The sequence below is a fragment of the Lonchura striata genome, chromosome 33 (assembly GCF_050655825.1).
Source record: "Lonchura striata isolate lonStrDom1 chromosome 33, ASM5065582v1, whole genome shotgun sequence".
In the NCBI taxonomy this organism is placed as follows: Eukaryota; Metazoa; Chordata; class Aves; order Passeriformes; family Estrildidae; genus Lonchura; species Lonchura striata.
This window is the reverse complement of record NC_140735.1, coordinates 5,518,772-5,532,746: the sequence shown is the minus strand read 5'-3', so window position 1 is coordinate 5,532,746 and position 13,975 is coordinate 5,518,772.

The following is a 13,975-nucleotide window of genomic DNA, read 5'->3' as shown; positions in this document are numbered from 1 at the left end:
GAGAGTTCATGGGATGCTACATGCTACATGGCAACTTATGGAAGCCACTGAAGGACAAGGTGGCTCCAGGCACGTTACAGAGCTTAAAGCCTAAAGCCGTCTAGCTAGCTTTGGACATGGCTGAATGAGAGAAATGGCCAACTCTACCTCAGCTCTGACTCATGGATGGTGGCAAGTGCTCTGTGGGGTGGTTGGAACAATGGAAAAAGGACAATTGGCAGCACAAGGGAAACCCGTTGGGGCTGCTGGGCTGGGGCAGGACATCACTGCCCAGGGGACAAGCTGGTTGTGAAAGTCCCTCCTGTGGGTGCTCACGTACCCAAGAGTCGGGCACTGAATAGCATCACAGCAATGGACAGAGGGATGGGGCTGCCTGGATTAAAGTGTCCCAGGTGGGTCTGGACTGGCCACACAAGGCTGAGTTATTTCTGGCTCAGTGGGCCCACGATGCCTCAGGTAGCCAGTGTTTCAGGGGCAGATGAGAGGCTGTCCGGGCGAAGTAAAGACCTTCCTGTCCTGGAACATTTTGTGTGGGAGCAATCCGTGGATGGACCCAAATTTTGAGCTTAGCGCCAAATTTAGGAGGTTGGGCTCAGAAAGTGAATGAAAGCACATTTCCTTGGGAGGAGAAACACCTAGTCTTACTGTTAGTGCTGCAGATGATTGTTGGCCCAGGAAAGGAAAAGGCAAACAAGACCTATCTCTCAAGACACCTATTCTGTTGGAGAAATCCTTGGACATATTCCTTAGTAGAGGTGGTTTCCAAATTCCTCATATGTGCTCCCGAAAGGGAATGACAATATTTTTCCTTGGAAAATAAAGCACTAGTCACAGTGTTTTAGGATGAAAACATTTTGCTGGCCTTCACCTCCACCTGGCAGATGATCATCTGCAGCACCGTCAGTCGGACAAGGTGTTTCCCTTCACAAGAATAGGTGCTGTCATTCACATTGAAGAACCTAGCTGCAGCATTTGGAGCCGAGTTCCAGTATTGAATACATCTAGGGCTCTAGACATTGCTCTCACACCAAACAGACTAGGACAGGAAACTCTTGCTGGCATTTTCCTCCCCTCTCCAGTTTATAATCTGAGGCTAGCTGGTTTCCTTCCCATGCAAAAGCACTGTCATTCCATTTCAGGAGTCAAAACTTTTGTAAACCACCTCCAATATTGAATATGTCCAAGGATTGCTGCCAAACAAAGACTCCAGGACAGAAAGGTTTTGCTGACTTGTCTCTCTACTAGGCAGATGATCATCTGTGGCACCAACATTAGGACTGGGAGTTTCATTTTCTGGGAAAGGTACTGTCATTCACTTGGAGGGCCTGGGTTCTGGCATTTGGATTCAAGCTCCAATATTGAATGTCTAAGGATTGCTGCCACACAAAACATGTGAGAACAGAAAGCTGTTGCTGGCTTTTATCTTTACTTTGCAGTCATGTGAACACCACCAGCAGGACTATGTGTTTGCCTTCCCAAAGAAAGGTACTGTCATTCATGTCCAGGAGCACAGTTACAGCATTTGGAGCCACATGCCGATACTAAATACTTCCAGTGGATGTCTAACACAGGACGATCCAGAGCAGAAAGGTCTTTGTGGCCTTTACCTCCCCTGAGAAGCATATCTGCGCAAGAAAAAGTGGGTTATGTCCTTTCCTTCCTGTAGAAAATCACTTTATTCCTCTTCAGGAGTCCACCATCTTACTTTGGATACAACTTTCCAACATGACATATATCCAAGGATTGCTCTCACACAATATGTGCCAGGTCAGAAAATTATTACTGAATTCTACCTCCCTGGGCAGCATGTAATCTGCACATTGAACCCTAGGCCTAGGGGCTTTCCTTCCCCTGTAAAAGTGTTTCAATCATCTTTAAGGAGCTCATCCACTGAAACCTGGATACCACCTCCAGCACTGAAAACATCCAAGGATTGCTCCCACACAAAATGTGGACAGACAGTGTGTTAGCATTCAGGAACACACATAATCACGGGATATGATCATCTGCAGGTGCTTTTATTGAGAACTCTGGCAATCAGGGGTACAGACCCAAATCTGACTCAGACATAGATTTCGAGCTGAATGTATTTTATATTCTATCGTTATATAATCTACATATTAATTATTAAAATTATGTTGTTCTATTGTATACATTGACATGAGTTTCTCATGATCTTTCTGAGGCCCCTTACCACAGTTTCTCATGATTATTCTTACGATTAAACAGTAATTATATTTAATTACTAAACAATCATCACATCTAACAGTCATATCATTTATCATGTACTAGCTACACAGGTGCAGTTCTAGCAAGGTACAAATCCTTCATGTACCTAGGACATTTATTTTTTTTTTCAGGGCCTACAAAGCTTAATTTTCCTTTTAACCCTAAATCCCCTTGATTTTAAAACCCTTTTACTATCAAGATCAGTGAAAGCTTTCTGATCTGGCAGCTTTTGTATGAGAGTCATCTCTGGGCACATATAATATGGGAGGTGGTATCCACATTTGAATAATCGCTTCTGGATGAGAATGAGAGTTCTTTTCTGTAGGAAGGAAAGCACGTGGCCCCAGTGTTTGTGATGCTGATGAGAGGCTGCACAGGGGAGCCAGGGAACGCCAGCCAAGACCTCTCTATCGTGGCACCTTTTTGGTGGGATCCATCCTTGGACGTAATAATGGAAGTGTTACCTAATTTGGGTAATGGGTAAAATCCCTGGTCATACTCAATTAATTGCACTTACAACTGACAAGCACGTGTGGTGTAGAATGCATGTACTAAGTTACCTTACTTCCTAGCTTAAATAAAAGAAGTAATTCTACCCTGTGGGTTGAATTTGTTAATTTAAACTTGTTAAATTTGTTTCCTGCTGGCAGGGATTGCTCCTGCAATAAGGATAAGCTGTCCTTTGATAGTTAACTTGATCTTCAGTGGGGGTGTGCTGGAATTGTTACTGATACCATTCCTGGATAGAAACAGTATGTGTCTCCTGGACAGGTTACCCCTTAGTGGCTCAAGTTGTTTAATCACTCAGAATAATGACAAAAGTCCTTTTTCCAACTCAGAATCCCCCTGTTCCATCTCTTTTAATGCGGTTGAGTTGAATGGTGAATATTTCTTTGGTCTTTCATGGTGCTAGGCCTTGATATCCTTCAGGAGGAATCTCAACCTCTATTTTATGAAGTGCTTGCCCACTGCTGTTGCTGCTTCCAGTGTTTTCAGTGGGGTCTTCTGCAATGGCAATGTCAACAGCAAACACTGGCTAAACACTGGCAAGTTCTATGAGACTGGAGTGTGTTAAAATGATCACTGGCCAGTGTCTCAGACAGGAGAGATAGAAGTGGGACTGAGTGATAGTTCCTTTCTTCTCTTAACCTGTCACCACCCCATCAATGCCCAGGCACATGGGTGCTTATATTGTGGCTGTTAGGTTTACAGCATTGGCTACGTCAGCTGTTAGTGGGGACAAATTGGTCAGAACTTCCGAAATTCCACTTCTCCCTGCAGCAGAAATCCAGCACGGGGATACTAGCAGTGCTTGGACCAGGGGTGCAGGTGCCACATGGAGTCAGCACAGTCTCTGGACTCCTTTTATGCTTTGGGCCAATGTTCAAACATTAACGTTGAGTCCCTGCCATCAGGCAGACAACAGATTTGATTGTTCAGAATATCAGATTTGACTGTTCAAAACACCGCAATATTGTCATTGTGATCCTTGATTGTAAAGCAAGTAGCCAATATCCACATCTCATCCAGGACCTATAAATTAACCTTAGCAGCTTGGTAGATAACATTTGCTCCTTTTACTAAAGTGATTTTGACACTTGGCATCCGGGTCATACACCCAGCTTCTCGGCATCCTGCTTTGTTAGTGCTGAATGCTGTGTTCCTGTATCTGTTAGAAATGTAATTAGTCATTGGCAAGAGCCAGCGTGAATGTGGATGTGTGGGTCATTAGTACGTATGTATTGATGGGGTTTGTATTGATGTATTGATAGGGATTAGTACATATGTATTGATGGGGTTTGTATTGATGTATTGATAGGGATTAGTACATATGTATTGATGGGGTTCCACTTACTGCATTTCAGTCTCACTTGGCTTGTGCCTGGGATGCTTCTGCCAGTCAGCCACCTGAATGGACTCTGCACAACACAGGGGGAATTGGGAGCTTGCTTAAGCATCACCTTTACCATTTCTTTCCGTTTTCATCTTTTCTCCTTTTCCTCCTGGAAATGTTTCTGCAAATGTTCAATTCAGTAACGGGGATAAATCAGGTTACCTCTCAAGTCTAGTTTCTCTCTTCTATACTTTTCCCTATTCAAATTCTCAAATAATTGTCTTTCCTTACACTCTGCTGAAGCAATTAGGGTCCCGAGATGATCTTTCTCAGTCATAAGTTTGTGCACTTGGATTCTCAGTTTTTCTCCTGTCTCCATCTCAGAAGCCAGTGGTGACTTTGATACCTCATTTTTTGTGTGAGTCTTATTTTTGGTGAGCCTCCTTAACTGCAGCCGGCAGCACCCAACTCGCTGAGGATGGCAAAAGTTGATTCTGAGACTCCAATTAACAACATTAGCCTGTGGGGCCATAGTAATTATAGGTCTCTCAGGAGTTCCAACTCCCACATCAGCATTTTATCCTGCTTGTGGCAAGGGAGTGCTGATATGTGGATGAAAAATTGCAACTTTACAATTTTAATAAAGATTTGTTGGGAAACGGTAATTTTATTTTTTTTTTTCTAGGGCTGGGCACACACCAGGATTTCCCTTGCTGCAGGGATCTCTCTTTAAAGGGCATGAGCGCCCCTTGGGGATTCTCGATCTTTTCTTTATCTTGCACTAATTTACATATATATATAGAATCTTATAATAGGTTCATGCATATTCATTCTGTTGATTTTGCCTTACAATTTACAGTTGGCCCTTTGTACAGAGTACAAATTCCTTTGTCTCTTTTTTCAGACTTCTTTTTCTCTTAGTTTTAGAGTTCAAGGGGCCCCTCTTATCTCTTCACCTTGGAGATTACATTCTTTTCTCCTTGGCTGGGACAGTTTTACAAGCACAGCAGAGTTAACAGAATAAACAGCATATTTCACTCATGTTAGCAAGCCACTATGCAGTACACTTCACCTAAAGCCAGATGGATTTTCTACCCTGTTAAATCTTACTCTGTTTCAGTGCGATTTTCCTTTTCCCCTAGCACTATATCCTCCAGAACAGTAGTGGATTTATTTATTTTATTTATCACTTTATTTTTTTTAAATTTAATTTATCACTTTATTTAAGTTATTTTTTACTTATTTATTTAATCACTTTATTTTATTTATTTATTTTATTTATTTATTTATTATCACTTTAAGTTATTTTATTTATTTATTTATTTTATTTATCACTTTAAGTTATTTATTTATTTTATTTATTTATTTATTTTATTTATCACTTCTCGAGAAATCCCTTTCTGCATTCCATCGTGCACTGGGACCCCGGTGCTCCCTTTTGGGCACTCCACTTCCTTGCTGCCATTCTAATCTCCTGATTGTTGCTCTCTTTACTGACTGTTCAGTAAAGAAAAAATAATTAAAAAATCCTTCTGATGTCAAATGTACATAGTAAATCACTAAGGGGCACTAACTAATTCAAAAATTTACATTAAGTAAAATAATTTACTTATCATCTTAAGGAAAGGGGGGAATGAGACAGAGTGAACAGTGTAGAAATCCATTTGGATTTAAGTAAAATGTGCCACTTTGAGCTTGCTAAATGTGCTGTTTAGTCTAATAACTGCAGCACTTGCAAAACTACCCTGGCTAAAGAAAATTAATGCAAATTTCCACACTAAAAGATAAGAGGTAAGAAAGACTCCTCAGACCTTAAAACAAACAAAGCAAAGTGACCAAGAGTTCTTTTTGTACTTTCTGACAAAAACCTGAGTATAACTAGCTATAAGTATAATGTGAAATCAGCAGAGGTGAGGGCTCCTGGGCGCCGGGGTCCCCATGGCAGGGGGCTCAGCTGTCTCTGTATACACAGATGCAGGCGGATAATCACGAAAAGCTGCTCTCACCTGGAATGAGCAAGGACCATGGAATCATAACATTTTAGAGGGACAGAAATCAGACACTTTGCAGACTTTAGAACTTTTAGCTATTGTTTGTGCATTTTGTCGATGGATGCATGACCCTATAAATGTTGTGTCTGATTCCTTGTATGCAGTTGGAGTAGCACAGCGTATTGAAGATGCATTGCTGCGAGAAGTACAGAATCAATGCCTGATTCCACTTTCTGCACAATTCCAATCAGCTATTAGACAAAGATCTTCTCCATATGCTGTTTTTCACATCAGGAGTCACAAGTGGATGGAAGGATTAGGGGAGGGCAATGCTTGTGCTGATCAGCTGGTATCAGTGACTGTACCCATGGAGAATTCTACAAAAGCATGCAATGCTCATGCCTCATTTCATCAGAATGCAAAAGGGCAACGATGTTGCTTTGATATTACCATGGAGGAAGCCCGAGGAATTGTCAGAGCATGTCCAGACTGTAGTCATCACAATGGACCAGGTCTTGGCCTGGGGGTAAATCCCTGAGGTCCAGGCCCCACTGAGTTGTGGCAAATGGACGTGACTCATGTGAATGAATTTGGGCGTTTACGTTATGTCCATGTGGTCATTGACACCTACAGCCACTTCATTTGGGCCTCCCCACAAGCTGGAGAGAAAGCAATTCATGCTATTCAACATTTAACACTGTGCTTTGCTATCTTAGGGGTACCTAGAGTTATTAAAACAGATAATGGTCCTGCATAAGTAGGGAAGAAAGTTAATTGCTTTTGGCAGCAATGGGGTGTTAAGCATATTACAGGAATACCACACTCTCCCACAGGACAAGCTATAGTAGAAAGGGAAAACCAAACTCTAAAACAGTATCTTGCAAAATTTAAGATAATTACTGATCCTCAGGAAAGATTGGGAAAAGCATTGTTTACTTTAAATCATCTTTGTATATTTGGTGTTCATGATATGCCACCTGCCTAGGTACATGGGATACTTGCAAAACAAGGTGTTGATAAGCCAATGACCGTAATGCATAGGCATCCTGCTACAGGGATATGTCAGGACCACCACCTGTAAATGATATGGGTAGAGGTCATATGTGTGTGTCTACACCTACAGGGCCCTTGTGGGTTCCCAGGAAGTGGACACGTCCTGTTTCAACACGGCTGCCAACACCTCTGCCGAAGACCGAAGACTCCACAGATGACAACTTCAGCTTGAGCCTATTCTACAGGAAATAAATTATGTTCTAAGGAACAAAATTATACTTTTGACTCTGATACTGTCAATTTTGTTGCAAGCTAATGCTTGGGCTCCTGCACAACCAAGAACAAACATATGGGTTACTTTAGCTAAGCTGACAAATCGGAGTGCTGTCTGTCTCTATCTTCACCTGGAAATCCATTCTCTACCTGTCTGGTAGGGATACCTGTTGACAATTGGCCTTGCCCTCAGAACACACCATCTTGTAAGGTGACAAATCCCCAAAATAATGTGGATAATTGGGATTCTTGGGTTCCTCACCTTCCCCCTGCTCCTCTTGAACCACAAGAGTTAGAGCTTTTGGGATCAATTCAAGCTGATGCATGCATTGTTTTTAATTGGACTGGTATGGAGCAACAAAATCCTGACAAGTATCCGGCATCAGTAAATTCCAGTCTCCCAATATATAGAAATTCTTCCTATTGGTGTAATTACACTTCAGCACATGTTTCAGTTTCTTCCAGTTCTCCACTGCAGCTACCTGCTGGGTACTTTCTCATCTGTGGAGATTGTGCCTGGTCTGGTATCCCTTCTAAACTCAAAAGAGGTCCTCGCACAATTGGTTGACTGTCTCTACTGACACCTACTATGTCCATGATATTACAGATGTACCGACAACATAGACAAAAAAGGATGACCAATGCATTTCAGAGCAATTGTAGGGATGATGCTAAGTTTTGGTCCACAGAAGCAATTGTTACTTCTTCTATATTTGTCCCTGGAGCAGAAGCAGGTAGATCACTTACACTGTTAAACAGACTAGGTTGTTGGCTTGCCAACATCTGCTGCATTATCTAGTCTCTTGTTGGATGTAGATTCTATTTGGCATGCTACTTTACAGAATCGTGCTGCTATTGACTTTTTACTATTGGCTCAGGGACATGGCTGTGAAGATTCTGAGGGAATGTGCTGCATGAATCTGTCTGATCATTCTAAGTCGATACATAAGCAGATTAGTGAATTGCACAGGCTTACTGCTCAGTTACAACAACAACATGGCTTTGGGTTAGATGACTGGATAAAATCATTAAGTCTAGGACCATGGTTTCGCTCTATCATTCAATATCTGATTATGCTTGGTTTAGTGATTTTGCTGATTATATGCTTGCTATATTTGTGCTTGCCTTCAGAGAGCTATGCACCAAATTGCCTCATCAGTCACTGATCAGGCAATGTTCGTGCAAGAGAAAAAGAGGGGAATTGTTGGAGAATGGTTGCAGGAGAGGGGTCATGGATCAATGGAACAGTTATTCATTGATACCTCTCTCTAAGACCCCAGAATCAGAATCAGCCTGTGTCTGGCCTGGGAACAGAGTTTGGGAAACCAGCTCTGTGTCTAGGCCTGGGAAACTGTACAAGGTCTGTCTAGGCCTGGGAAATAGAACAAGGTCGCAATGAGATAATAAGGACAGGCATAGCCTTGAAGATATGCTCTGTCCTTGGAAGGCATGACTTAGCAATGAGAACTTGGCTTGGAGAACTTAGCTACAGCTGTAAATGCACATAGGAGACATAAAACAAAGACCTTTGTAAACTTGACCAATGAGAGCTGTTGCTGACTTTGCTTGTAGCAAACCCTATAAAAACTGACAGGATTTTTGAAAAAATGAAGCTCACTTATCAATCATACTGATTGTGCTTCCCTCCGCCTGCGGCATCATTTAATGCCATCATTGAAATCCACGTGGCTGGCTCTGATCCCTCGGCCATCCTGTGGGTGCCCTGTGATGGCACTCAGGGTGATCTGTTCCATAACCTTGCCAGGCACCGAGGTCAGGCTGACAGGCCTGGAGTTCCTCCTTCCAGCCCTTCTTGGGGATGGGCTCACACTCGTACCTCCAGTGCTCTGGGACCTCCCTGCTGAGCCAGCACTGATGGTAAATGATGGAGAGCAGCTTGGGGAGCTCATCCACCAGCTCCCTCATCCCCCTAGGATGGATCCCATCTGCTCCCAGAGAGACCTGTGAGCATTTGAGTGGCTCAGCAGGTCACCAGCTGCTTCCTCCTGGATTGTTCTGCTCCCTGTCCCCATCCACCAGCTCAGATCACTTGTCCTGAGCACAACTTGACTTACTCTTGAAAACTGAGGCAAAGGGGTTAAGTACCTCAGCCTTTTCCTCATCCTTGGTAACCATATCCCCCACAATAAGAAATGGAGGTTGTCCTTACCATTCCTTTTGCCATAATGTAGTTATAAAAACATTTTTATTCTCCTTCACAGAAGTGGCCTGGTTAAGTCCTAATTGACCTTTCACCGCTCTAATTTGCTTTCTGCATGACCTAATGTCTTGGTTCAACAAGACAGGAGTCTGTGAAAGAGGGCAAAGCCTCCTGTGCAATGGAGAACGGCAAACCCCCCTCCCTCTGAATTACCAGGATCTTTAAATTAAAAGGCTCTCAGGCAAAGATGTGGGAATGGGAGTAACAATTCTTTACTAGGAGAAAACTAGACAACAATTTAAAAAGGCAAATGCAATTGGTACAAACAAAACCAGTGAGAAAGTCCAGAACCTGAGGAGTCGGGGTGCCCGTAGCAGTTCTGCTGGGACAATTGCTCCCCTTGCAATGGTTGATGAGTTGCAGCTGAAGTGGTGATCTTTAGAAGGGTACAGTTTTCCTCTGAAGATCTGGTGGCAGTGGGGCCGGTCTTCCTCTGCACCGGGGTTGCCTCTGAGCTCCGCTGCCGTCGCCTCACTGCGCTCCGGCTGCTTCGCTGTGAGTGCCGCCGAAGAGAGCTGCTTCTCTGGGAATCCTGCAAAGAGAGATCCAGCTGCCTCTCTCCCCAAAAGCTACCCCTTTTTTACAATAATAGAGTGCTTGGCTTCCCCCTCTGGGTGGGACCCCTCACAATGGGATAGTGTTATATTTACCAGCCCGGCAGTGAGTCAGTCAATAGTGTATAAACAAACCATTGCCTCTACGGGGCAAAACATTGTCTCTGAGAGAGATAACAAAAACCTGTCCAACCGGTTTGCCTTCAACAGATGGCAAATGGAATACAAGCTTATCTTACAACCCAGGACACCTAATAACATCCATAAACATGTCCTGAGTTTCCTGGTCCTCCCTCCCAAAGTGATGCATCCTAATTTTTCCCCTGAGTTCCTGGAAAAAGCCCCAAGCTCTGCCAATGCTGGTGCCTGTCACCTGCCACAGAGACCTGTGGCCCCGGGGGACTTGTGTGCCAGAGGACAGCCAAAGCCAACGTGCCTTGGTGTCTATGTGATCCTTTCTGCAGGTGGCTGCAGGCAGGAGCACCGGGAGCAGCCCTTGGTATCTGTCAAAAGCTGTTGCTCCTTCCTAGAATGATTTTTGCTTGGAAGTGATAATCTGCAACACAAAAACACCATCCACTGTTGACTTCCAGAGGACAATGACATTCTTACAGAGATACTGTCAAGTTTCCTTGTGTCCTTCTGTTTTTTCTAGCTTTCCGGGAAAGAACATCAGCCCAGCATCTGATGCCCAATGCTTCGGTTGCTGCCTGTCTGGCTGTGGCCAGCAGCTCATGTCCAAAGACAAGCGGGTGCTGCATTCTGAGCAAGGGAATGGACAGGCATGAGCAGAGAATTTCCCTGGTGAAGCTGGGAGGAAGCTGGGGAAGTGCAGAAGATTGGGATAATGCTGGCATGAGAGAAGCCATTCCGTGTCTCTGATGATGGTGCCAGCAGTGTGAAGGAAGAGCCAAGAGAAGCACTGGAAGCAGACACATCCTACCGCTTTCTGCTGTTCCCTGGACACGGAACACACTTGTTCCCATAGTTCCCGAAGGCTTGATGCAGGAAGAAAAACATTCAACAGGAGCACCAAAGGCCAGGGGGCTTTCGGCCACTTTCCCTTGCCCACCGCACGCTTGGGCAACTAGCCGAGTGCAAGCGCCCTTTTTCCCCTCCTCTTCATTGGCCTGAAGAATCTGGGCACCAAGAGAAAGCTCCTGGACCTCTGGGTATGACAACAACAATTTATTAATGCTACTCTGGGGTGAAAGGAAGGGCTTGCAGAGGGCAGTTGTTCCTCACAGGCTCAGGTGGCCCCAGCAGACGCAGCCTGGCAGATCAGTTCTCCACAGCGCTGCAGCAGAACAGCCAGCCACGGCGGCACGGGAAAGGCCGTGACTTCCAGAGCCGGCGGAGTTGATCTTGCACATTCTGGAGTCGGGAGGAGGGAATGGCCTGTACAGCTAAATTGATGTACAGGGTTTGAAAGGCCAGGCATGAGATGGCAGGGCTGGCGTCATCCGCCAGGTCCTGAAGGGCTGCGAGAGAGAGGAACAGAGCCACGGTCAGAGCCTGCGTCTGCAGAAACATGGGGAGACCCTCCTTCCACATCCATGCCAGGCAGCTCTTGCCATGGCCTGGAGGAAGCAGGAGACAAGAAGGGCGAGCTGGAAGGTGCTGGCCACGAATGTGCCACAGGCCCCCGAAAGGTCTGTGTGCGGTGCCCACGCTGCCCTTGGTGCGTGCCGGGCCAGGGAAGGCAGCTGCCAGCGGCAGCCCCCGCTGAGAGCCCGCTGGCCTCACTCACCCCTGCAGAGGATGCGGAACTCTTGCTGCTGTCCTCTGAGGCAGCGCCCGGCCATCCCTTGGGAACAGAGAGCGTGAGCTGGCTTCAGAGCCACAGCTGCCGCCCGTGGGCGCTGCCCGGCCCGAGGCCACACGGGCTCCTGGCCCGGCAGGGCTCAGCCCGGGCCCCTGGCGCATCCTGCCGCCCCAGGGCACGGCTGCCAGAGGGCGGCGGCAGCGCCGAGGCCAGGCGGGGCTCCAGATGGCCGCGCGCGGATGCTGCTGCCGGGGCAGCAGGCGGGGCTGGGGCCGAGCTGCGGCGGGGCGGGGAAGGAGCCGGGCTCGTGGCTCACCCATGAACCTGACGGCCGCCTCTCGCAGGGGCTCCTGTGGGCTCTGAACGTAGGGCAGGGCCCGGCGCAGGTGCTCGGCCGCTCAGCTCCTGTCCTCTGCCAGCTGCAGAGAGCGGTGGGGCACGAAGGGAAGGGTTGGTGCGGGCCCTGCCCCTCGGCCGGGCGCTCCCTCCGCCCGGCGCCGCTCCCCCTGCCCACACAGCGCCGAGGCCCGGCCAGCAGCCGCCGGCGCCGGGCTCTGCAGGGAGCAGAGGGCCCGGCGAGCCGCGGTGCCGCCCCGCGGCAGAGCCCGGCTGCCTCGGGGCTCCCTCAGCACCGGCCTTGGGGCCAGAGGAGCCTGGAGCAGAGCCCGCGCGGCCCAGGGAAGGCAGCGGCGTGTGGGGCGCCGGCCGGTGCCCCTGCGGGCAGCACTGGGCAGGGGCCGCAGCTGCCAGGGCACAGACTGGGCACCGTGGGCAGGCGGCTTCTCCAGGCCGGGGCTGGGGCTTCCGGGCTGTGCTTACCAAGCGCTCGGCAAAGCTCCACATCTGATCCGTTTTCAGCATCTGCTGCATATCCCTTCTCTTCAGGAACCTTACTGCAGAAAGCAGCGTTTCCCGAGAGGCCTGCAGAGCAGCAGAGACACGGACATGGCACCGCAGCCCAGGGCACAGGAGCTACGTCCCCGTTCCAAGGCCAGGAGGGAGCTGGAGCCCATGAGGAGGAGCCAGGCTGTGGGGAGACAGCTGAGCCCCCTGCCATGGGGACCCCGGCGCCCAGGAGCCCTCACCTGTGCCACATGCCAGTTCTCATCGTGGCAGTTGAAGAAGAGTGGGAGCAGGCTCTGGCTCACAGGCTTCTTCAGGGGCTTTTTTCCCTTGGCCACCACCAAGTTCATCACCTCTTGGAAGAGGCGAACAGAGAGCAGCTTTACAAGGCTGTTGTCCTGTTGGAATGGAAGCAAAACCCCTCCACACCAGCTGCTTCAGGCCCCCCTGTGCACAGGCACAAGGCACCGGGCTTCCAGGCAACACCCGGTGCCCAAGGCTGGGGGCACAGAGCCTTACATTGTCAAAGAGTTGCCAGAGCGCCTCAGCCAGCTGCAGGGCAATGGGGCTGGATATTGCAAGGTCTTTGTCGGAGAGCAGAGAGCTGAGAACAACGATGGTCATCTCAACAATGTCTTCATCCACAGCCCACAGGAGTTTGCCAAGGCTTTCAGTCAGGCTGTACATTCTTTCGTTCTGTGTGGAAAACAAGGCTGTACAACCCCACGCTGCTGCTGCTGCTGCAGGGCTCAGAGGCTGAAGGCCTGTCCCAGAGTGCTCAGGAAGCTGAACAGCCACCCTGGAGAGCTGGGAGCAGCTGCCACAGCTCCCAAAGCCCAGCCAAGCCCAAGGGGCTGCTTTCCCCAGCCCCACGCTGCCAGCACAGCTTCAGCTGCTGCCTCCTTCTCACCATCGAGGGGTCCTGGCTGAGCACCACGAGGCCTCTGAGCGCCACGCGATGCATCTCCCTGGACTTGCTGTGCAGCTGCCTTGTCATGATCTGCAGGACGTTTTCAGCGCATTCACTCAAGTCCAGGCAGTCCAGGACCTGAAAGGCACAGAGCAGTGACAGGAGTGCCCAGCTGGCAGGAGCTCAGAACTGCACAGGGCTGAACCAAGGCAGCAGCACAGAGCACCATCCCAGGCAGCTGCGGCTACCAGAGGGCAGAGGCGTGGGAGGCAGCTGAGCGAGGCAGCGCTGGCCAGCGGGCTCACCTCCACCAGGAAGGCCAGGGCAGGCAGTTCCCAGTCTGAAATGTCTTGGCTTAGTAA